Source organism: Pongo abelii, chromosome 13, assembly GCF_028885655.2.
Source record: "Pongo abelii isolate AG06213 chromosome 13, NHGRI_mPonAbe1-v2.0_pri, whole genome shotgun sequence".
NCBI classification, from domain to species: domain Eukaryota; kingdom Metazoa; phylum Chordata; class Mammalia; order Primates; family Hominidae; genus Pongo; species Pongo abelii.
Window position 1 is genome coordinate 29768698 of NC_071998.2, and position 26613 is coordinate 29795310.

Sequence of the window (26613 nt, forward strand, 5' to 3'; positions counted from 1 at the left end):
TGTTGGATATGAGGAACCATGTGTTTTTCTTTTTAAAAACAAATCAGCCCACAGATATTTATTGAGAACCTACGGGAGAAGCATTGTCCTAAGTATATATGGAGCTTACATTCTAATGGAGGGAACTAAAAAATAGATAAGGTCAAAAGGTAATAATTTAAGTGACTCAAAATGAGCTGGGAGCTTTATTCAGCTGATGTGCACTGGGAGCACCTGAAGACCTAACTCTCCAAGTTAAAGCAGGGGTGGGATTTTATAGGGTGAGGAGAAGATGGGGGTACCTGTCCTTGGAGATTGGTTCAGTTAGTAATTTTCCTCATTAGCTGCTGTAAAACTTGCTGGTGGTGAGGTAGGAGATTATTTTTGTTGTTAGTCCTCTGCTCATGATTATTGGGCCAATACCACCACAATGACTGTCAGAACAATTCTTGTGAAAGTTGTTTTTATAAGCCTTGTAGTTTATTGAAGTAGGGGTTCAAGGGCAGAAGTATGGAAAAAAAAGAATAAAGGGAATTAAAAAAGGAAGGAAGGCAATATTAAAGGCAATTTTGGTTGTTTAACACAGTCTATTCAAATAAAATATCTAATGATTTGTAAATTGAGTTAACAAAGTAATTTCAGGGAAACATGGAAGAGAGTCTTTAGGGAGGTATCTCTCAGGAGGCGACATTCAAGTTGAAACCTGACTGTTGAGAAGGAGAAAGCCATGTGACGATATGGGAGATTTAGCAACTGCAAATGCTCTGAAGCAGGAATAAGTTCAGCGTGTTCAAGGAGAAGAAAGAACAAGAGAAAGAGACACGTGAGACAAGGGTTCAGCTAGAGTTCATAGGCTGTGCTTTGATACTTGATTTTATGCTAAGTGCAAAGGGAGGCCCCTGAAGTATTTTTGGCGTAAGAGGAACACAATCTGTTCTCCATGTTGTCAAGGTTCCTCTGGCTGCTATGTGGAGTATGGACAGCATGGGGTCAGTAGGCAAAGGGGAGAGAACAGTTAGAAGGTTACTAAAATAGCCCATATTAAAGATGGGGGTAGCTTGTATTAAGGCTGCAGCCATGAAAATGGTGAGTGGATGACATGGGGAAGAAGTAAGGATGCAGGAAAGGTCATAGTTGACTGGAATTGTTTTAAGCTGGCATCAGCCCTGGCTGCTTGGCAAGCATTTACAGCAGATTCTGATGAGGTGTTTTGGAGACGTGGTATTCAAACCTCAATGTGCTTAGAAATCACTTGGGCATTCTGTTACAGTGCAGATTCTAATTCAGAAGGCCTGAGATAAGGACTGTTTTTCTATTTTCTAACAAATTCCTAGGTCACAGTAATGATGCTAACCAAAGTGTACACTTTGAGTGAGAAAGCTTTGGAGGCTATTTTTGGAGATGTCTTTGTCCTTTCTAATTCCCCCAAGTACTTAAGGCATCACAGTGGGTACAGCCACGTTTGACTTCCTTCTTCACCATTCAGAATACCACATGAAGGCTTTTCCTTTGTCTATTTATTGGCCCACTGAAAACCATTGTCATCTTAGAAGGCTGGTTCTTGGTAGATTTCCAATTCAAATTTGAAAATGGTAGAAGCTACTTAAATCACTTTATGTCCAAGTGTCTTTAGTTTAATATTTTGGAGTTATTCTATCATGTGCCATTTACAAATTCTATGTTATTTCTGAGAAAGAGTAATGCTTATTACATGGGAAATACTTCATTTTTTTACTTCTTAATTATTTACAAAACTCTGTATGTTTTCACTGGGCATCCTTTAGACTGTGTAGTAGAAACACTGAAAGTATTTGTCCTCTATAAATATGGAAGTCTTTCTAAATTTGTTAAATAATTTAAAGCTAATGTCTTAGTGGGAAAAAGGCATTTATAAATGAATATATGTAAAGGTAGTAATTTGACTAAAACATTGCCTATACAAATTAGAAACAACAAAACAAAACAATTATATTCTACACTGTGATTAAATAACAAAGTTCTAAGTTTTTTTTTTTTTTTTTTTTTTTTTTTTTTTTTTACTTTTTTCTTACAAATACAGAGCAAGGGGGAAATAACTCTAGATCAAGAGGACTATGTTCTTGAATTCCAAGAACATCACAGGAATGTATGGGTTGCTTAATAACTGATGATAGCAAAGAATGCTCATGCTTCTGATGATCTTATATTACTATTTTCCTTTATTGTTAGGAAAGTATTTTAAGAGTAATAGGCTGAAAATATTAATAGACATAGGCTCTGCTCAGCCACCCACTGTTTGAGTAAACTTGGGCAAATGATTTAGTCTCTCTGAATCTCAAGTCCTCATCTGTAGAGTCTGGATTATAGAAGAAACTCATGAGTTTTGTAACACTTAAATAGGATATGCCTGTAAATTGTAAGCATGATGTTTGGTACACAGTAAGCTTTCAATAGATATTAAATATTAATATTAGTAGTATGATTACTAATTACTATTTTCCCAACAAGCACAAATTTGATTCTGGAAGAACTAGTTGGCAGAGCCTTCAAAACATATTCAGTCATGATCTGCAGCTCATATACCAGCTGCTAATTTGCTTGTTTATTTCATTTGATTTTCCTTAGCTGCGCATAAGGGAGGTGGGTGGTAGGAGCTTAATTTATTTGTTCCTTATTTTGAAAATGTGGGTTTTGGCTCTCACACTATTTTGAGGCATGGCCTGGTGGTGGCATTGGGAATATGCATACTTTAGGGAGGTGGGAGGACAGTATAGCTCTTCTGGTGGCTCTAGTGTCTTTCTTTCCCCACCAAGTGATCATCCTAGGTGCCAGATTGCTAGTGCTGCCAGCCAAAGGCCTCCTCCCACTGATCTGGAAACACATGAAAAGAGCCATGACTCATGGGCTACAAGTTTTTCAGCTGCTTCATACAAGCACTGATAGGCTCAGCTCCCATATTTCTGTCACCCCACAGGCTGACTGAAGGGGAAAGGGCTCTTTGGTTTTCAAATAAAGTGCTTCCCGACAATAATTGGGAACGTAAAGAGGGTAGGAAATTGTTTCTGTCACTTTGCCGAAGTCAGTGAAAAGGATGATCTGGGGTAGTGCCAGGGTATCTTCAGAACCTTAAAGGTATGGCATTTGAAGTAATTTCAGATTTTTATTTACAAACTATCTGAGAATCCCTGCTTTCCTGCCTGGATTTTATCCATTGCACCTTGCACATTTCTCTAGTGGCACTTAACTTATTGCGTTATTATTTGTTGTGGTTGCTGTTATTGACCTTCCTGTCTTCTGTGGACTATGTGATCTGTGAGGGCAAGTCCTCTACCTTTGTCATCTTTAGATCTCCAGCCCTGAGTTCAGTGCCTGTTAGACAATCAGTACTTAAGTAGCAATTGTTGGCTACATGAATGCATAGACTCGTGAATGGTTGGATGAATGGATGAATGGCTATGTTGATGAAATTGGGGAAAAGGAAATAATCTAGCAAAGTCTTTAATTGTGGTGGATGTGGGAATACTTTTTGATTAGCAGAGAACATTTGGTGGGGGAAATTATTGATTCAAAAGCCATTCCTGAAGTTTAGAAAAGTTTACCTTGCTGTGAAACTTAAGGTCATAGTATCAAGCTTGAGAAATGCTACTCTGTCCATAAAAACTCTGAGTAATTTTAGGGAGAATTTAGAATGAAAGAAGAAAGTGTCCTCAAAAGTAGAAATGGAAATTTGTGTTATCATTTATAATGTGACATTTAAATGAAAATTAAAACAGATTTAGTTTATATAAAGATGAGATATATTCAATCTACAGGAAATTTATATGGACAGAAAGCTTAATGTTCCATTGAGAAAAATGACAGAAGTTCATTCAGGCACTCACTGAAATCATATTTATTAAAAACCTATTTTGTACTTGAAACAATGGACCTAGAGATGAATCAATCCATATCTCAGTCCTCTGGGGCCTGTCAGTTAAGTCAAGAGGCAGACGTGTATATAAGTAATTATAGTAGTAGGAAAATAGAAGTATAATTAAGACATTATGGAAACACAAGAAATTGACATGTTTAACTCTGCTCACAAAAATCTAGAAAAAGGGAGAAGGTGATAGTTCTGAAGTGGAACTTGAAGGATGTGTAAGAGTTCACTGTAAGAGGAGAGAAAAAGTGGTTATGCGTGTGCAGAGAGGGAATCCAGGAAGAACAGCATGCATTCTGAGAAATGTGAATTCTTCAGTATGACCACTGCCAAAGTGAGTAGATGAGATTAGAAAGGCCAGCAGAGAAAAATCCCTCAAGACTTGTATACCAAACTGTGGATTTAAAAAATTTATTTCTCCATTTAGATGACACATAACTGAAGAATAAAGTAATCTACTAATTGCTTTTCCAAATACTGCGGTATATTGTCTAATAAAGACATTGTGTTGTCTACAGCATGTTCTAGTTTAACAGACAGAAAAATATTTATTCAGTGGTTATGTAGTCCTGACCTCATGTATTTTTAATTCTATTGGTAAAGTCAAGCGATGAAAAGCATAATAATGTGATTTAATTTTATACTCTTATATAATTTGATATAAATCATTTTACAAATCAGAAAAACTTCCAGGAAAAATTATCACTGTAGTTTTAGAAATTGTCTTATACTCAAATGGACTCATTGACAGGGTCAAGAATAAAATGAAGGACCTCTAGTTTCCTACCCATTGACTTTCTTATGAGACCACCTGAATCAATAAATGCAATTACCTGCAAACCTGGATGGTGGTGTTTTATCTTTGTTATGTCATGGAAACTCTGTTCTAGGTTCACCAGGTTCTTCTGCATGACCCTGAGTGTCTGCCTTATAAGCTTTTCTATTCCTTACTTCAGATACCATCACAGATTGTGGTACTCTTCTAATCTAGTTCAAAATTGCATCTATCTTTAGCCAAAGAATTTGTTAACCAGACATCATCCTCTCAAAGATTAGTTTACCCAGATTCATCAGTGCAGTAGAGGAATGGCTACAGAAAATCAAGAGCACATCTTCAAAAGCTACCTAGTTTTATTTGATATTTGCCTGACCTACATTTTTAAAGTGCCTATATGCAAAGAATTCTGTGTTTGTGTGTGTGGCTGTGTGGATGTATGTATGCACAAATAACTCTGATATCGACCTTTAAATAGTGGATACTATGTTGTAAGGCATTATTCTGAGTACTTTCTCATAATAGAAACTGATTTAATCCTCGTCTATGAATGAATACCAGTTAAAATCCCCATTTTATAGGTGAGAAAACTAAGGCTCCGAGAGATTAATACGTAGCTTTCTCATGTCATGAGCCAGAAAATGGAGGAGCCAAGAATTGAACTTGGTTGATTTGAGTCTAGAGCTCCTGCTATTAGATGCTGTGCTAGGCTCCATGCCCTGGAAGGAAACTGGGACCTCCAGGAGTAGGGGATAATGTAGCCATATAGGAGCTACTCTAGAAATTTGGTGTAGGAAGAAAGTCCATTTGTGGTGTTCATGAAGGGTTCATAAAAGAGGAAACATTGAGTTGAAGCTGGGCTCAGGATTGGTGGGATTTTGTCAGGTGAAGATTAAGGTGACATGCAGGCTACAGATTGGTAGCAATACATATCAGGAATGAGGTGGAAAGTGAATATAAAAGTACAAGAGGAATGTTACCAGAAGGGTAGCTGTAGCAAATTCCAGAAAAAACTACAACCCAGATAAAATAGTTTGAAATTCATTCTGGGTGTGAATGTTTGTGATTAGAAGTTTATTTTATTGTGTTTTGTTTTGCCCTAAGCAAAGGAATAAGTGAGGAAAGTTTAATTTGGCAGCTATGTGTAAGATAATTAAATAAAGACTGGAAAAGATTTCAGAGGTGAATGACAGAAAAAAAAAATGGTGGTATTGTAATGGATTTAAACACTTTAATGAGAACAACAACAACAAAACAAAATGAGAGACATTGTTCTGAAGTATTTTAATTCTGAAATAATCACACCATCTCAAAACTGCATTGCTATAGCAGAAAAGACATAGTTACAAAGGTAACGTTTTCTTGCTCATCCTCCTCGGCCTACACAAACAGGACATTATTGCACTGTCTGGAAACATGGAAGAAGAATTCATTCTTTAGTTTCTCCCTGCACCCTGGAACCATGAGTAACAAAGTTCTTTAACTTTTCCTCTGTACTTTGGTGACAGGTTTGCCCAAGATAGATGTACAGCGGGGCACAGCTAGTGTATTATGTTCAGATGTCCACGATTGTCCTGTGATGTGGAATAATGATGTACATGCTACCTTGACATAGTCATTAATACTGGTCATAGCTGACTCAGGGCACAAGGGACCAGGAGTGGCTGAAATGGGAGAAGATTTGCCAGCAGTAACAAACATTCTTACCTAAGTCTCTGTGTTTTCTGGAGAGGTACAAAGCAAGAATATTAACCCAATTTGGGTTTTGGCTTTCTGCTTTAACTGCCTCTGCATTAGGATGTCCAAATATCACGGATGGCATTCGATATTAGGAAAAAAATGAGATAATCCACAGGTATACAACCAAAGAGAAGAACTCTGAGACAGAAAAGAAAGAAGGCAAATTCTTTTCTTGTCAATTTTCTGTTAACTGATTTGAAATTGTAGGGTGTCTAAGCGAATGTATGCTTTCTAGGAAATGGAATTTGGAGAGAGAAATCTGGGAAATTCTGGGTTTGCCCTGGAAACAGAGAGCAGGATTTAAGTGGCCTTTGTCCATTAGAGGGTCACAATTAGTTGCATCAGAGAAGATGGCAGAAAAGCTCACTTGAAAATTGTAACTTTCTTGTAGGAATCCTCTGAGTGAAGTTCTTTCTTTGTGAAACATTTTACTATTCAAGTAATGTACTACATTTGGATGACAACTTCCTTACAATATCCCAAAGTAAATGGCTCTCTGGGGGTACTTCATCAAATGGGGATCTTTTGGGTTATCTTTGTGTCTCATTTCACTAAAGAGAAAGCTTTAGCAAGGTAGAACTTTGGAAGCATCTTGAAATGATGCATAGTGAGTATAGTAAAGAAAAGGCATACTTAGTTTAAATGTTTTTAGATAACATCCATTTTTAAAACTAATATTAAATCATTCAAATCATTTGGTGATGAAAAAATTACTAGGTGTTTCTGTATCTTCAGACTCCATCTGTATCATCTCAAATTCTGGCCCCCACTTTGAATGTGTCTCTTTGAATGTGACAGGGTGTAAGGAGCAGGCATGTTTATGTCTATGAGCCTTTAAACCTAACCAAAGCATACAGCAAGTTGGGTCAGGTGCTTTCAGAAAGGTGGTAATAAGACCTCTACTTTTGTTTGGGCCCATTTATGTCATTTTCTTTTTCTTTTTCTTTTGCCATTTTTAAAACATTGTGTTAGAAATAAATTTAAACATACAGAAAAGTTTCAAGAATAGCACAAAGAATTCCTGTATCCCCTTTATCCAGAATCACCAGTTTGTAACATTTTATCATATTTGCTTTAAATTTCTCAAGTTAGAACATATTTTTTTCAGATCCATTTGAGAAGTTGCATGTGTCATGCCCGTTTACTCTTTAATACTTTAATGTATATTTCCTAAAAGCAAAAATATCTTCTTACATAAATACAGTACATTTATTAAATTCTATCTATTCTACTTTTATCTAATCTACAATCCATATTGAAATTTGTCCACTGTCCCTATCATATAATTTACAGCACAGGTACCAAATCTAGTTTAGAATCATGTATTACATTCACAGTATTAGAATTCTGACTAACAGGAGGGGTTAAAGGAAGATAATTTTCAGACAACATTTAGAAAAGAGCTATGGGGGAGTCAGATTTATCCTTTTTATACTCAGAAGAGGTACCCCTGTGAGTGATGTGCCTTTTTATCCTCAGAAGAGGTGATGTATCCATCAGGGTTGTCCAGGGAAGCAAAACCAGTAAGACATATGTGTGTGTGTGTGTGTGTGTGTGTTGTGTTGTTGTGTATATACACATATATGAAGATATTTGTTTTAAGGAATTAGCTCTTAAAATTGTGGGGCTGGTAATTCAAAGCCTGTAGGGCAGCCTGGCAGGCTGGAAACTTTGCCAGGATTTGATATTGTCATCTTGAGTTTTAAATCTGTACGTCAGGCCATCAGGCTGGAAACTTAGCAGGAGTTGATGCTGCAGTCTTGAGGCAGAATTTCTTCTTCTCTAGGAAACCTCAGTTTTTGCTCTTAAGGCCTTCAGACTGATTAGACAAGTCCCACCCACATTGTGAGGGCACTCTTCTTAAAGTCAAAAACAATAGTTGTTAACCACACATGTAAAATACCTTTACAATACCATTTAGACTAGTGTTTAAGTAATAACTAGCCTAGCCAAGTTTACACATGAAACTATCACAGGAAGGGATTATCACTCACATTTTATAGATGAAGAGCTGTACCACTGTTTTTACTAAAGGTACTCGCTGTGTGTGGCCGAGTTAGAATACAAATCCAGTGTGTCCCATTCCCAAAAGCCATGCTTTTCCATGGCATGCCCTGTTGCCTAACTTCAGTGTGAGATGATTCGGGAAGTGGTGAGTTTCCAGTCACCGAAGACATGCAAACATGGGGTGAATGACCAGCTAACAGGAATATTTCAGAAATGAGTCAAGCCTTGAATGAAATATTGTAATAGATGACTTTTACAATTCAGTTTGCCTTTATGGATTTATATTAAGTTAAAAAATAATGCGATTTAAAGTCATTGTATTTCTTTTATTAAGATATAATATTTTTATGCACAGATACCTTTGTATTAAATTAGTACCCCTAATTAGACTAGACAGATCAATTGTACCCCCTTTTTTCCTGGAACCTACATTATTTATGGTTTTACCATTTAAACCATTGTCACTATTTGGCAGTTCTGTTTAATAGAGGACATAGTGAAAAATATGAGACTTTATAGAAAAGCTGTGCTGTTCAAAATCAATCATAAATGACATCTATGAGGAGTGGCAGCCAAGATGGCCAAAGAGGAACAGCTCCAGTTTACAGCTTCCAGCGTGAGTGATGCAGAAGACAGGTGATTTCTGCACTTTCATCTGAGGTACCGGGTTCATCTCACTAGGGAGTACCAGACAGTGGGCGCAGGACAGTGGGTGCAGCACACCGTGCACCAGCCAAAGCAGGGTGAGGCATTGCCTCACTCGGGAAGCACAAGGGGTCAGGGAGTTTCCTTTCCTAGTCAAAGAAAGGGGTGACAGACGGCACCTGGAAAATTGGGTCACTCCCACCCTAATACTGAGCTTTTCCGATGGGCTTAAAAAACGGCGCACCAGGAGATTATATCCCGCACCTGGCTTGGAGGATCTTATGCCCACGGAGTCTCGCTGATTGCTAGCACAGCAATCTGAGATCAAACTGCAAGGCGGCAGCGAGGCTGGGGGAGGGGCGCCCGCCATTGCCCAGGTTTGCTCAGGTAAACAAAGCAGCCCTGAAGCTGGAACTGGGTGGAGCCCACCACAGCTCAAGGAGGCCTGCCTGCCTCTGTAGGCTCCACCTCTGGGGGCAGGGCACAGACAAACAAAAAGACAGCAGTAACCTCTGCAGACTTAAATGTCCCTGTCTGACAGCTTTGAAGAGATCAGTGGTTCTCCCAGCACACAGCTGGAGATCTGAGAACGAGCAGACTGCCTCCTCAAGTGGGTCCATGACCCCTGACCCCCAAGCAGCCTAATTGGGAGGCACCCCCCAGTAGGGGCAGACTGTCACCTCACACGGCCGGGTACTCCTATGAGACAAAACTTCCAGAGGAACGATCAGACAGCAGCATTCGTGGTTCATGAAAATCCACTGTTCTGCAGCCACCGCTGCTGAGACCCAGGCAAACAGGGTCTGGAGTGGACCTTTAGCAAACTTCAACAGACCTGCAGCTGATGGTCCTGTGTGTTAGAAGGAAAACTAACAAACAGAAAGGACATCCACACCAAAAACTCATCTGTACATCACCATCATCAAAGATCAAAAGTAGATAAAACCACAAAGATGGGGAAAAAGCAGAGCAGAAAAACTGGAAACTCTAAAAAGCAGAGCGCCTCTCCTCCTCCAAAGGAACGCAGTTCCTCACCCGCAACGGAACAAAGCTGGACGGAGAATGACTTTGACAAGTTGAGAGAAGAAGGCTTCAGACGATCAAACTACTCTGAGCTACAGGAGGAAATTCAAACCAAAGGCAAAGAAGTTAAAAACCTTGAAAAAAATTTAGACGAATGTATAACTAGAATAACCAATACAGGGATGTGCTTCAAGGATCTGATGGAGCTGAAAGCCAAGGCTCGAGAACTACGTGAAGAATGCAGAAGCCTCAGGAGCCGATGCGATCAACTGGAAGAAAGGGTATCAGCAATGGAAGATGAAATGGATGAAATGAAGCGAGAAGGGAAGTTTAGAGAAAAAAGAATAAAAAGACACGAACAAAGCCTCCAAGAAATATGGGACTGTGTGAAAAGACCAAATCTACATCTGATTGGTGTACCTGAAAGTGACGGGGAGAATGGAACCAAGTTGGAAAACACTCTGCAGGATATTATCCAGGAGAACTTCCCCAATCTAGCAAGGCAGGCCAACATTCAGATTCAGGAAATACAGAGAACGCCACAAAGATACTCCTCAAGAAGAGCAACTCCAAGACACATAATTGTCAGATTCACCAAAGTTGAAATGAAGGAAAAAATGTTAAGGGCAGCCGGAGAGAAAGGTCGGGTTACCCACAAAGGGAATCCCATCAGACTAACAGTGGATCTCTCAGCAGAAACTCTACAAGCCAGAAGAGAGTGGGGGCCAATATTCAACATTCTTAAAGAAAAGAATTTTCAACCCAGAATTTCATATCCAGCCAAACTAAGCCTCATAAGTGAAGGAGAAATAAAATCCTTTACAGACAAGCAAATGCTGAGAGATTTTGTCACCACCAGGCCTGCCCTAAAAAAGCTCCTGAAGGAAGCACTAAACATGGAAACGAAAAACCGGTACGAGCCACTGCAAAAGCATGCCAAATTGTAAAGACCATCGAGGCTAGGAAGAGACTGCATCAACTAACGAGCAAAATAACCAGCTAACATCATAATGACAGGATCAAATTCACACATAACAATATTAACTTTAAATGTAAATGGACTAAATGCTCCAATTAAAAGACACAGACTGGCAAATTGGATAAAGAGTCAAGACCCATCAGTGTGCTGTATTCAGGAAACCCATCTCATGTGCAGAGACACACATAGGCTCAAAATAAAAGGATGGAGGAAGATCTACCAAGCAAATGGAAAACAAAAAAAGGCAGGGTTTGCAATCCTAGTCTCTGATGAAACAGACTTTAAACCAACAAAGATCAAAAGAGACAAAGAAGGCCATTACATAATGGTAGAGGGATCAATTCAACAAGAAGAGCTAACTATCCTAAATATATATGCACCCAATACAGGAGCACCCAGATTCATAAAGCAAGTCCTGAGTGACATACAAAGAGACTTAGACTCCCACACAATAATAATGGGAGACTTTAACACCCCACTGTCAACATTAGACACATCAACGAGACAGAAAGTCAACAAGGATACCCAGGAATTGAACTCAGCTCTGCACCAAGTGGACCTAATAGACATCTACAGAACTCTCCACCCCAAATTAACAGAATATACATTTTTTTCAGCACCACACCACACCTATTCCAAAATTGACCACATAGTTGGAAGTAAAGCTCTCCTCAGCAAATGTAAAAGAACAGAAATTATAACAAACTGTCTCTCAGACCACAGTGCAATCAAACTAGAACTCAGGATTAAGAAACTCACTCAAAACCACTCAACTACATGGACACTGAACAACCTGCTCCTGAATGACTACTGGGTACATAACGAAATGAAGACAGAAATAAAGATGTTCTTTGAAACCAACGAGAACAAAGACACAACATACCAGAATCTCTGGGACACATTCAAAGCAGTGTGTAGAGGGAAATTTATAGCACTAAATGCCCACAAGAGAAAGCAGGAAAGATCCAAAATTGACACCCTAACATCACAATTAAAAGAACTAGAAAAGCAAGAGCAAACACATTCAAAAGGTAGCAGAAGGCAAGAAATAACTAAAATCAGAGCAGAACTCAAGGAAATAGAGACACAAAAAACCCTTCAAAAAATCAATGAATCCAGGAGCTGGTTTTTTGAAAGGATCAACAAAATTGATAGACATCTAGCAAGATTAATAAAGAAGAAAAGAGAGAAGAATCAAATAGATGCAATAAAAAATGATAAAGGGGATGTCATCAACAATCCCACAGAAATACAAACTACCGTCAGAGAATACTACAAACACCTCTACGCAAATAAACTAGAAAATCTAGAAGAAATTGATATATTCCTCAACACATACACCCTCCCAAGACTAAACCAGGAAGAAGTTGAATCTCTGAATAGACCAATAACAGGCTCTGAAATTGTGACAATAATCAGTAGCTTACCAATCAAAAAGAGTCCAGGACCAGATGGATTCACAGCTGAATTCTACCAGAGGTACAAGGAGGAACTGGTAGCATTCCTTCTGAAACTATTCCAATCAACAGAAAAAGAGGGAATCCTCCCTAACTCATTTTATGAGGCCAGCATCATCCTGATACCAAAGCCGGGCAGAGATACAACCAAAAAAGAGAATTTTAGACCAATATCCTTGATGAACATTGATGCAAAAATCCTCAATAAAATACTGGCAAACCAAATCCAGCAGCACATCAAAAAGCTTATCCACCGTGATCAAGTGGGCTTCATCCCTGGGATGCAAGGCTGGTTCAATATACGCAAATCAATAAATGTAATCCAGCATATAAACAGAACCAAAGACAAAAACCACATGATTATCTCAATAGATGCAGAAAAGTCCTTTGACAAAATTCAACAATGCTTCATGCTAAAAACTCTCAATAAATTAAGTATTGATAGGATGTATCTCAAAATAATAAGAGCTATCTATGACAAACCAACCCACAGCCAATATCATACTGAATGGGCAAAAACTGGAAGCATTCCCTTTGAAAACTGGCACAAGACAGGGATGCCCTCTCTCACCACTCCTATTCAACATAATGTTGGAAGTTCTGGCCAGGGCAATTAGGCAGGAGAAGGAAATAAAGGGTATTCAATTAGCAAAACAGGAAGTCAAATTGTCCCTGTTTGCAGATAACATGATTGTATATCTAGAAAACCCCATCGTCTCAGCCCAAAATCTCCTTAAGCTGATAAGCAACTTCAGCAAAGTCTCAGGAGACAAAATCAATGTACAAAAATCACAAGAATTCTTATACACCAATAACAGACAAACAGAGAGCCAAATCATGAGTGAACTCCCATTCACAATTGCTTCAAAGAGAATAAAATACCTAGAAATCCAACTTACAAGGGACACGATGGACCTCTTCAAGGAGAACTACAAACCACTGCTCAATGAAATAAAAGAGGATACAAACAAATGGAAGAACATTCCATGCTCATGGGTAGGAAGAATCAATATCGTGAAAATGGCCATAGTGGACAAGGTAATTTATAGATTCGATGCCATCCCCATCAAGCTACCATTGACTTTCTTCACAGAATTGGAAAAAACTACTTTAAAGTTCATATGGAACCAAAAAAGAGCCCGCGTCGCCAAGTCAATCCTAAGCCAAAAGAACAAAGCTGGAGGCATCACGCTACCTGACTTCAAACTACACTACAAGGCTACAGTAACCAAAACAGCATGGTACTGGTACCAAAACAGAGATATAGGTCAATGGAACAGAACAGATCCCTCAGAAATAACACTGCATATCTACAACTATCTGATCTTTGACAAACCTGAGAAACACAAGCAATGGGGAAAGGATTCCCTATTTAATAAATGGTGCTGGGAAAACTGGCTAGCCATATGTAGAAAGCTGAAACTGGATCCCTTCCTTACACCTTATACAAAAATTAATTCAAGATGGATTAAAGACTTAAATGTTGGACCTAAAACCATAAAAACCCTAGAAGAAAACCTAGGCAATTACCATTCAGGACATAGCCATGCGCAAGGACTTCATGTCTAAAACACCAAAAGCAATGGCAACAAAAGCCAAAATTGACAAATGGGATCTAATTAAACTCAAGAGCTTCTGCACAGCAAAAGAAACTACCATCAGAGTGAACAGGCAACCTACAAAATGGGAGAAAATTTTCGCCACCTACTCATCTGATAAAGGGCTAATATCCAGAATCTACAATGAACACAAACAAATTTACAAGAAAAAAACAAACAACCCCATCAAAAAGTGGGCAAAGGACATGAACAGACACTTCTTAAAAGAAGACATTTATGCAGCCAAAAAACACATGAAAAAATGCTCATCATCACTGGCCATCAGAGAAATGCAAATCAAAACCACATTGAGATACCATCTCACACCAGTTAGAATGGCAATTATTAAACAGTCAGGAAACAACAGGTGCTGGAGAGGATATGGAGAAATAGGAACACTTTTACACTGTTGGTGGGACTGTAAACTAGGTCAACCATTGGGGAAGTCAGTGTGGTGATTCCTCAAGGATCTAGAACTAGAAATACCATTTGACCCAGCCATCCCATTACTGGGCATATACCCAAAGGACTATAAATCGTGCTGCTATAAAGACACATGCACACGTATGTTTATTGCGGCACTATTCACAATAGCAAAGACTTGGAACCAACCCAAATGTCCAACAATGATAGACTGGATTAAGAAAATGTGGCACATATACACCATGGAATACTATGCAGCCATAAAAAATGATGAGTTCATGTCCTTTATAGGGACATGGATGAAATTGGAAATCATCATTCTCAGTAAACTATTGCAAGGATAAAAAACCAAACACCGCATGTTCTCACTCATAGGTGGGAATTGAACGATGAGAATACATGGACACAGGAAGGGGAACATCACACTCTGGGGGCTGTTTTGGGGTGGGGGAGGGGGGAGGGGTAGCATTAGGAGATATACCTAATGCTAAATGACGAGTTAATGGGTGCAGCGCACCAGCATGGCACATGTATACATATGTAACTAACCTGCACATAGTGCACATGTACCCTAAAACTTAAAATATAATAATAATAAAATAAAATAAAATAAAATAAATAAATAAAAATAAATAAATAAAAGCTGATCAAAGATTCAAAAGAAAGCAAAAAAAAATGACTTCTATGTAAATATGAAGTTTAAATATCAAAATGAGCCATTTTATCTTTATATTTTATTACAAAGATGATTTGATGGCTAAAGATTTTTTTGTCTTTTTTTTTTTTTTTTTTTTTTTTACTTCACAGCAGAACTGTAATGAGAGCTCGTGGTATATCTTGAAAATTATCCTCACTATTAGAAAGAGTTTCATCCATTGTAGGTCATTTTAAGTAACATAATAATCATAAAAGTAATATTCAGTAAGGACTAGTAGGTGTCAAGTACTTTGCTAAGTGATTTATATGCATCGTCTTAATTATTTCTCATAACAACTCAAACAAGTAAGTACCGTTACAACATCCACTTTAAGGAAAAAAGAAATTTAAAAAAAGAAGGCACAAAAAGATTACGTAACCCAAAAGGAAGATTCTACACAGATCATGTGCAGGTGAATATTTTGTTTTCTAATCTGTACTTCGTGTATTAACACAAATTGACTTATTTAATATGTAAGTCAAACTGTCTTTTTAAAATCTGAGAGTGTTCATATTTCAATAGATGATGGAGGAAAGTAATTACGTGCCTTGTCTTTAGTCACCAGCAAGATGGTTGCCACATTAGAAAATTAATTTATGACATTTTAACACCAAGTCCAAAGTTTGTCCATTAATTTACAACATCTTTTAATAAAACCCACTGTTATGACAGCTTAACATATGAAATTCTCAATTGCTTAGCAAATATTAATTTTCTATATTGCAGTCTATAATTACCTTCACTGGGCAATTGCATGGTTCTGTTCTTGAATAATATGTTGTCGTCTTAAATTAAGGTGGATTTTTTTTCTCATAGAATTATAGGAATGTACACCTCTGTCTCTACGGGTATTTGTTACTTAGCAAGGAATAAAAGACAACTCTTTAGTTTCACTTTAAAATTTCAAATCTAAAGGTATCTTATTAGGAGTATAGAAAGGACTGTGTGCCAAATTTATTTTTTATTTGTTTGTTTTGAGATTTGACTATAGTGAGATTTTGTGAATAAAAGTCTCCTATGTAGCAAAGCAGTACTGTTGGATCTCAACCCAAGGATAGATGGTAACAGTTCAAATATTGTTATGAATACAATGGAAATGTCACGAGTGTCTTTAAAAACTTGTGATGTTACTATTCCTGGCTGAATTTAAGAATGGCTGGAAAAAGAGTAAGCTGGGATTTATCTTTGCCTAAAGATTTTTAAATCCCTTCTAATTTAGATATTTTTAATTCTCTAATTCTGCGTCTTTACATAATATAGAGGACTTTCCTTATTATTCTTATCATTTTAATAAAACATAATTCCTATTTTAAAATTACTATGTTATATAGGGTTTTAATTGTATAAAATTATTTTTTACATAATAATTTAATCTCATATAGTTCCAGAACTACACAGTAATTAAGCACTAAAAAATAATGGCAATTAAGGAATAGTCAGTTTTAGGTTATCTAGATATATGATTTACATATATCCTACTCGTATCTTATACGGGTACATTAAATCTTTAAGCACACAGACCAATTTTCTGATGGTGACACAAAGATTGTTGATGATGCCACAGCGGGTTACTAAATTCTGCTCAGATAGCATTCACGGAATGCTCGTATCACTGAATATCCAGTTGATTTTTAAAACCCCAGCATCAACCACATTGCAGAGAAAGTGGCATATGAGACTAAAGGAAGAAGCTACCCTAAGGTAAGGCATTATTTACTTTGAGAGGTAAGAAACTCATTAGAGGTGAGAAACTCAAGAAATAAACTCATCTGTCTCAGAGCTGGTTTGATGTACAGGTATAGGTATAATTCTAGGTATAATGCTTGCTAAATACGTAGGACTCTCTGGTGCAAATTTGTCTGAATATGTGCTTCTACCACCAAGATCTAAACCTGTGTGCCTCTGTCAGGCCACACCCTGATGTGAGGGAATGTAACTACTAGTAATGACAAAGCATTTAAGAGTCTGTCTTACAAGACTGAATATTCATGTTAAACAGTGACTAAGGCACTGTTCTTAAAGTGGATCTAGGTATCTTAGGGAAGGATCCTAAGATATCTCTGAAGTTAGAATTAAAAGTTTGAAGTCAAAGCGACCATTATGACACAGTTCAGAATAGAGTTTGGAGCAACATGGAACATAGAAAAGCTTTAGCAGGTGGTATAGAGAAGTTTTCAAGAGTGAAGCATTAGTTCTCTTGGCAGTTCAACCTAAAAGTTTCCCAAGTAAAAAAAAAAAAAAAAAAATTACAAGTCATCGTTTGTCCACTTTGAGTAGTATAGTATCCTTTGTATATATGGTTATGCATAGGACAACTGACATATTTATTATTTGTTGGGGTTATCCCTATATAATTTCTGAATTTATGGATCCTGAAGTTTTTTTCAAGTCAGGTCCATTCCATCTCAGTACAGATGAGCCCACTGTTCATTCTTGCTCTTATAGGCAAACAGGGTGTCTTAAAAATGGGTTGTCCATGGGGCACAATATTGCTGACATCCTGAAAAAAAAATTGTGGAAAAAATAGTCTTCATTTTTGCCGGATGGTCAATCTATGAGATGTTAGTTGCTGGTGCAAGAGGGGAGGCTCAACTAACCAAGGCTTTGGAAGTAGGAAAGGGAAGATCTTGCTCTACTCAGGGCTGGTGGCTGGTACAGAATCACTCAGCTATCGTTTGGCTTCCAGACCTTCAGATAATCTTTTTTTTACTGTTGCTTTCTGAGTTTTTCTCTCACTAGCCTTTCCCTTCTTGATCAATTCCTTTGGGCTTTCAGGATCAATTTATACTCTCCCCTACCAATGTACCTCTACTGGTCTCCTTTTAATATGAGGAAATGCTCCTTCTCTGTTTCCTTCCATGACTCTCTCTCTCTCTTTCTCTCTCTCTCTCATTCTCTCTCCTCCCTGGGTCCCTTCGTCTCTCTTCTTCCCTCTATTTCTTCCTCTTCCCTCAAAAACCTTCTTCTCTTCTGTTTCCTTCATAGACTTTGTATGGCTCACCAACTCAGACCCCAAGCTATCGGCAAGTAAAATCAACATCCCTTCTTTTGTAGGACTGGGAGAAATTAATTGCCAAATCTCTCCAGGAGGTAAAGGAAACTATTTCCATGCCCTTCTTCCAGTACCTCCTAGAAAGAGAAGAAGAAAAAAAAAATTAGGTTTTCAATTAAAACACAATTCTACCATAGTCATATATTTTTATTTCATTTAAGTAGGTTAATTCTTATTTTATCCCTGGGTAAGTCCTAAATTTAGGCACCTCTGTGGTTCCTAAACCACCAAACAAAAGATAAATTATGTACATTCTAACCGATAGACTGAGTCAGTACTCTGGTGTCAATACTGGGGAGATCAAATAAGCAACACTACTTACAGAATAGCACCAGAACCAAGCCTTTTCCTGTCAGGGTCTGCTATGCATCACACATGCAAACAGACTAATTCTGGAGAGGGTAAAATTTTTAAATTAGAGAATTAAAAAAACCTCATATGCATCTTCTCAAAATATAAATAAAGTTGGTATGGGACCAATCTTCCTGTGATTTTCTTGCCTTGAAACTTATTTTTTTTTTTTTGACTTATGAAATATTCACTGCACCATTTGAAAAGTCAGAACCATGCTTGCCTAGGCTTTCAGGTTTCAGAAGAAAAAGCAATTCCTCTTGGATATGACTTATATACATTGTATAAACTTTGGTATGGTATATGGTTGGCAAGCCATTGAACTCACAGATAAGGAGGGTAAAAATAATATCCCAATGTCTGTAAAAGATGTTCCATGTTGTAGTTCACAGCTTTCATTGAGCTGTGGAATTCAGATTTATTTCTAAACCTCTCTGTAAAGGCTCTCTGGTGAGATATCTGTTAATTGCAACAGACTGGGAAAAATTCTTTAAAAGGCATTTTTTAATGAGGCATACATAAGAAGCCCAAGTTGAGCATAATATTAAAGGAAGAGCAGCATAATTCTAACAATCTTGTGGGGTGTGTGTGTGTTTTCAATAATTCAGGGTCCAGAAAAGTTTTCTGCAGTGATCTTTTTATATTTTTATATTGACAATTAAATGCATAATTTAATTTTATATGACTTGTATTTATTTTATTTCAGCAGCTCTACATTTATTCCTCAGGCCTCACTCTTGGGAAAAATAAGAGAAGGGTCATAGGGGTAGTTTTCTCTTAGGATGGGAGAGAGAGATTTTTCTCCTTTCCTATGACCCTTAATTAGAAATATATTTTTCAGGAAGCATTTTTACTCCAGTGAACACATAAGTCCTATTCAATATTTTTATAGCCTTTGTATTTGTGAAGTGGTTTAAAATGAACCTGATTAGACACTTAGTTTGTCATCTAAGAAAAAATAAGCACTTGAAAGGCAACATGGACACCTCATCATTTATTAGCAAAGAGGTTAAACTGCCTGCTCAGATTGGTCTTCCAAGTAAATAGAGGACAAAACAATAAAATTTGTCATTCTGTAGCTTCTAATATGTATTGCTTTGGTTGCTTATCTATGTGACTGCTTTTTATGCGTTAATCAACAACACCATAATTATTAGGAATGACAATTGCACATCAATAATTCTCCAATATAAGTACATAAAAGGATTAATGTTACATGGGCTCTAGAATATACAGAAGAAAAGGTCACTAAATGATGTATTGGAACAACCATAAGAGACCAACAAATTAAACCCAACAGGAGGGATCAGCATTTGTTGGATAAACCTAATAAAATCTTGTAGTTTATTGATGTTGTTCTTCTACTGGGAAGAAATAGCTCTAGGATAAGATAGAAAGGCAATAAATAAGCTTGTGGATCAAAGAGAATTGCTGAAACACAGGTGGAGATCGAGGTAGCTCCAAGTATAGCTGTAAGTACAAATTTTGAGATATCCATCATTGCCAAAATGTTATCTTACTTATGGAATTATTTTCTGTTACTGAATTATAAAGAAACCAAGGTTTGTTTGTTTTCTCTGAACTCTGAATTAGCGACTTCTAGTAGTCATAATTTTAGTGAGTTTCTGGGAGGCTATTTTTACTAAAGACCATCTTTTAAATCACAAAGAGTCCTTTCTCTTTTAATGACTACTCTCCTGCAGACTGGAATGGTCTTCTGTCTTGATGAATTATTTAAAAAGGCCAGTGGACATATAAATATGTGAACACATGACTGATATAGACAAAATGGTAGGTTAAAAAAACATCTCTTTAAACGTGTTTTATACTAAATCTACACTGATCTGAATAAGTCTAAGAGACGGTTTATGCTATTTGGACATTTAAAATCAAAATGAATTCTACTTCCAGTTATCTAATCCAATAAACTGTTCAAAGATCATAAGATAAATATTTCCATAAAAATAATAATTATAGCATTTATGTCAGAATAAAGAAAAACTAAAAGTAACTTAAAAGTTCATGGGGATTGATTACATCAAAGTTAATACTTTTGTGTGATGAAATGATATGCAGCAATTAGCAATTATGTTTATTAATATTTTTAATGATCCAGGAAGATATTCCTCACAATAGATTTAAAGGCAGAACAAAAATTATACATAGCAGCATCTTTTAGACCTTTTCCTTTGCTAAACATACATTTAAAATTTCTGGGAGGAAATATGGGAAAATACCAAAATTATTAAAAGGCTGTTTTGAAATACATTTTGTATTTCAAAATACAAAATGTATTTCATACTTCTTTGTATGTTTCACATTTTCTAAAATAAGAATATAATACTGCTTTAATTAGCCTAAAACAATGAAGATTCTTTTACTTTGTTTTTATTTTAATGAAGCATTTCTATTTTTCAAGCATGTCAAGCTTGTTCTTTGCTGCTTGTTCCCTCTGTCCAGAATGTTCTTTTCCCACTCTCATAGCTGGCTGCATTATTTTACATATTTGCTCAGACATTACTTTTTCATCATTCTTACCACATTATCTTTCTTCATTTTTTTCTTGGCACTATCAGAAATTATATCATTAACCTGTTATTTAATGCAATTATTTGTTTGATGTCTGTCTATTACATTAGAAAGAAAACCTACGAGGGTAGCAGAAAACTTTCCTATCTTGCTTACTTCTACGTCCCCTGGAATTTGGTCTGGCATGAAGGACATATTTGTTCAATAAAAGGATGTGCTCTTAAAGAATTAATCAATAGTTGGCAGTGTGTATATAATTGTCAGGCATATTAAGAAGAAAAAAAGGAACTAACATAAATGAAACCAGCTACTTTGTTTTGGCATTGGCAGGATGAAATCCATTTTACTTTTGAAGAAAAATATGAGCATTAAGAAAATAAAAATAGAAAAATGAAGCAAGGGGTAAGGGCAGCCTACAAAATAAATGCCAAGAGTTCCTATTCAGCGGCTGGAGTGTGGTCACAACTCTGTCTCTAAATCAGTGGTCTGTATCTCTTTGTTTTGGGTATGTATCCCTTTGAGAATCTAATCAAAGGTCTGAAACATTCCCTCGGAAATATATTTGTGTATATTTGGACATGTACACGATGTTTTGCAAACAATTTCTGCAGATTCACAGACCGCCTTAAGAGTGTGTAGTTTCCACAATAAAAGCTATTGCTTTGTCTTTTGTGACATACATAATAAGTTACAAAGCAAAGGATAGTTAGAAATCTTCACAAGAATTTGCAGTTGTATCTAGGAGCAGCAGCAGAAGTTTCACTTCAGCCTCTCATAGAGAGAACACATTGCAAATATGATCACATTTAGTTATTATTACGTCAAGATCAGGAAATAGAATTGCAAAGTTAAAGAACTTGCTAAAACTTGGAAAGCCATCATAGACTTTCACGTGAAGCTAAGTCAGAGATGAATGTTTATTCCACCGAAGCATGTCAGTAAAAGTTTTATGGGACACCTGATGTGTGAGTTATATCTTGAATAATCGTAATAATAAAATAATAGCTAAGGCTGATTGAGTGCATTACAAGTGCTAGACACCCTACTAAGTGCTTTACATACATCATATTTTTAAAGTCCCAACAGTATCGCTACTTTATAGAAAAAGTAACAGAGAGGTTCAGTTACTTGCCCCAGGATATTCAGCTAATAAATAGTAGAGCAGGGTTTCAAGCCTAGCAAGTCTGACTCTGTCTTTCCATGCTGATACAGCATTTCTCTACAGGAGGATAAGATTTCAATCACTAGAGAAGAGGGCAGAAGTCAAAAGCCATTCCCAGTGGGAGCTACTATAATACCTGTACAGATGTTACTATATGCCTAGAAATAGTAAAATAATTTTCAGTGTGCTAGGAATAATGTAAGACCAAAAAGAGAGAGAAAGAGAGAGAGAAAGAGCGAGAGAGGGAGGGAAGGAAGGAAGGAAGGAAGGGCAAAAAGAGAAGAAAGGAAAACATAATTTCCTTGAGACTGTACATAAATCTATTTTCACAACTATTTTGAAATAAAATTGGGAGGAATAAGTATCATTTACTAAGTAACAAAGGAACTCTAGTAAATGAGGAACTCTAGTAAATTTAGGTGTTACATGGATTTATGTATTAGATTTGGTATTTCTTGATGAGAACACATGGACACATAGACAGGAGCAACACACACTGGGGCCTATTGTAGGGTGGAGAGTGGAAACAGGGAGAGGATAAGGAAAAATAACTAATGTGTACTGGGCTTAATACCTGGGTGATGAAATAATCTGTACAAAAAACCCCCATGACACAAGTTTTTACCTATATAATAAATCTGCACGTGTACCCCTGAACTTAAAAGTTAAATTTTAAAAAATTTGGTATTTCTATTGGTTGCTTATGAAATGGTTGTTTGAGTGAGAGCCTTCTGAAAACTTTAGCTTCTAGCCAAAAGCAAATTTTTTTTTCAGTAAAAGGACAGATTTTATGGCACCTTTATACATAAGTTAAAAGATGGGTATGATGGAAGTGAACCTCCTCATGGGATTTAAAGTGCCTCTAAAAGCTATCAGTTGCTAAGAACTATAAGATTTTTCTTCATTGAGTGTCATGATGATATATTCTTTGCACCAGATATGAAATAAGTACATATGTGTCTATCTTTCATCTAGGAAAATAAATCAAGTGCCCTAAAAGTAGTCTATTTTTCTGAAAAATGTGATATTGTATATTAAGAAATAGTTGAGAGAGCATGGTTAGGGGCAACCTTTGTGCACATTTTAGTTACCATTTTAATACCATTTCATTGCTATATTCCAACAATACATTGGAAATAGCACTAAATATAAATGCTGTTTCATATATTCTGACAAGTTTTAGAAATAATAATGATAGCATTGTTAATATTAATGTTAAAAATTACTAAAATTTTACCTAGCAACTATTATGTACTAGGAAACATGCCAAGCACTTAAAGATAATAGAATTTAATTCACATAATTATGTTATTGCTGTAGGACTTTCTCCTTAGCTCAGCTAAAGACGGGGGGGGTCCTTGTCACACGGCCATGAAATATTAGGTTCACAGACACCCTGAAGGGTGAGGAAAAATGGAATTTGTTGGGCAAAAAGGAAAAACAGGGAAAAAAAAGGACTCTCTCCTGAACAAGAGTCCGACTAGTACACTTCCCACTTCACAGAATGAATCTGAGATTCCACCCAGGAAGAGGAAGGGCCAGGCTCTTCCCCGCTACAAATGGAGGAACTTCTGTGGCTCCACCCCAGTGCACATTCTTCCCAGTGTGTAGGCTGGTTGGAGTTTTTCCGGGGACCCGCCTACACTTAGCTGTCTCATTATGAGGCTAGACTATTATGATCCCCATTTTACAAATGAAACTGAGACCTGAGACCAGGAAGGGAAGTTAGGTTGCCCCAGGCCGCAGGTTAAGGTGGTGGTAATGGCATTTGCCCCAGGTGAGCCTGCTTCCAGACCCTGAGGTTTTAACTCCTACCATCTTAACCTTGTCATTCAAATCTGAGAAAAGCCTTTTTCCATTTAACATGCATTTAATTTCCAGACAGAAACTACTAAAACATGGTTACAAAAATATAATGCAAGAGGAATCATTTAGCTTACTGCTGAGAATACCTAGGAATATATTTACCTCTGGATTGAGAGAAAGAAATAAGAATGCTTTCTCACTCATCTAAAATGACAGATTATCATAAATTCTAAAATAATTGGTATGCAGCAGCCTTTGTTTTTAACATCCACAAAGCCAAGGGTCATGCCTTCCATTTCTTTTTGATGTCTCATTGTGTTTAGTACACTGCCCTGCAGAGTTAAGTGGTCAATAAATGCTTGTTGATGGACTTTCCCATTGGGCACCTGTCAATATCCTACAGTGTACTTTTAAGATTTAATGAAACTGTACTCTCATAAAAGAAATGTGCTTCTGTTCTAATACCACATGAAAATCAATATATGTACTATAATGCCTTGAAAACATCCATTAATTTTTCTCTGCCTTGTCTTTCCCACCTGTTTATTGAAGAAAATAATAATTTTTTTTTTTTTAGCAAATTGAAACATGAGGAAGTTTAGGTTTGATAACTGCTCTGAAAATACTTGTTGCTTACCTTTTAGCAGTTAGGTAGCTTACAAAACCTTTATTATATTCTCCAAATGCTAGTTTTCTTTGTTTATATTTTTTAAGTGTAGAGAAATTGAGACTGTCCATTAAAGTTACTCTGTAAATTAATGGCCAATCTACAATATGATTTGGCTGTGTGCTTGAGAAGAACTATATAGGCATAATTAAATCCAGGAGACCTGGATTTCCACATGTTGTACTATTACTACTCACTGTGTAACTCAAACTCTCTGTCCTTAATTTCCTTATTGGTATAAAGTAAGAGTTGAAGAAAATCATTTCTAAAGTTCTTTATAGGGTAATATTTTCTGATACTATTATATATTTTGTACTATATATACTATATATTCTTATATGTAGTAAATAGACTATATATTTTCATATGATTGCTCTCATCTAACTGAATTTTATGTTAAAATATGACTCATGACCCAAGGTTAGAGAAATGTTGGCTTAGAGTAGAAATAATGTGTGCCAAATTCTCTCAACCACGGTTCCTACCTGTAATCCCAGCATTTTGGGAGGCCAAGGGGGATAGATCACGAGGTCAAGAGATTGAGACCATCCTGGCCAACATGGCGAAACCCCATCTCTACTAAAGAATACAAAAATTAGCTAGGCATAGTGATGCGTGCCTGTAGTCTCAGCTACTCAGGAGACTGAGGCAGGAGAATCACTTGAACCCGGGAGGCAGAGGTTGCAGTGAGCCAAGATCACGCCACTGCACTCCAGCCTGGAGACAGAGTGAGAGTCCATCTCAAAAAACAAACAAAAAAAAGTGTTACTATGATTTTTAACCTTCATTCCATTTATATAATGCTCTTTGTATAGACCACTGCAAATATTCTTTCATAACATAAAAATATATTTTATGAAATGTGACTATAAATGTTTGTGCTTGTTCTGAAAATTATCAATTTCTATAACATATTAAACTGCATGATCTCAGAGAGATCTATAATTTTAGAGTGAAAGGAAACTTGTAGATTATCTAACTTCATATTTTATAGAAAATAGAGAAACTGAGGCTCAAGGAAGTTAAGCAAATTGGCCAACGTCACATAGCTATTTAGTGGTAGAACATGTAAGAATCAAGATCTCCTAACCCTTGGTCCAGTATTCTTTCACGTACTTCTCCAGAGAGTACAATTCCAGGTATACAGTTTGCAACTTTGTTTGGTACATACATATGTAGGATTGCTATGTCTTCTTGAAGGATTGACCCTTTGATTATCACATAATGTTCCTCCCTGTAGGTAATAGGTTTTTTTCACTCTGAATTCTACCTGTTATTAATAGAGCTACTCTTGCTTTCCTTTGAAATCTTGGGGAGATATAATTAAAAGTAAAATTTTCTGCCAATTCAGAAAACCTCTCCACAAAGACAGAAGAGAAAGAAAACAGTTCTGTTTTTGAATAAGCACTAAATCAGAGTGTAATGTCCACCACAGACAATCTGCTAAAGAGACTGCAAAGAGAGAAGGAAATTCTACGCTTTTGTATAGTCAGGCAGGTATGATCCATTACATACATGTTTTCGGATAAATGACAACTAATCCTCAAATAAGAGGACTTGAAATTTGTCACACAGTTTATCTTAAATTTACCTGATAATTAGAGTCACAGTCCACGTTTACTGATTGTCTTTATCCAAAGGAAAAATAGACTTCTCATATCTTTACAAAAGGAGGCATATTGCAACTACCCTGAGGAAGTTAGTTTCCCTACCCTTCTCTAGAAGCTGAGAGATAAGGGAACTATCTTCTTTGATGATTACATTTCAAGTAGATAGCTTCTGGGTTCTTGGGGAAAAAAAAAGTTTCCTGAGTTTAAAAACTGAC

The 26613-nt window shown here is 36.7% G+C and overlaps 1 protein-coding gene across 1 annotated transcript in view; it reads left to right on the forward strand.

Moving 5' to 3' along the window:
• The window catches only part of LINGO2 (leucine rich repeat and Ig domain containing 2), a 368880-nt gene that overhangs the window by 31766 nt on the left and 310501 nt on the right, over positions 1-26613 (forward strand). The gene's annotated exons all lie outside the window — the stretch shown is intronic.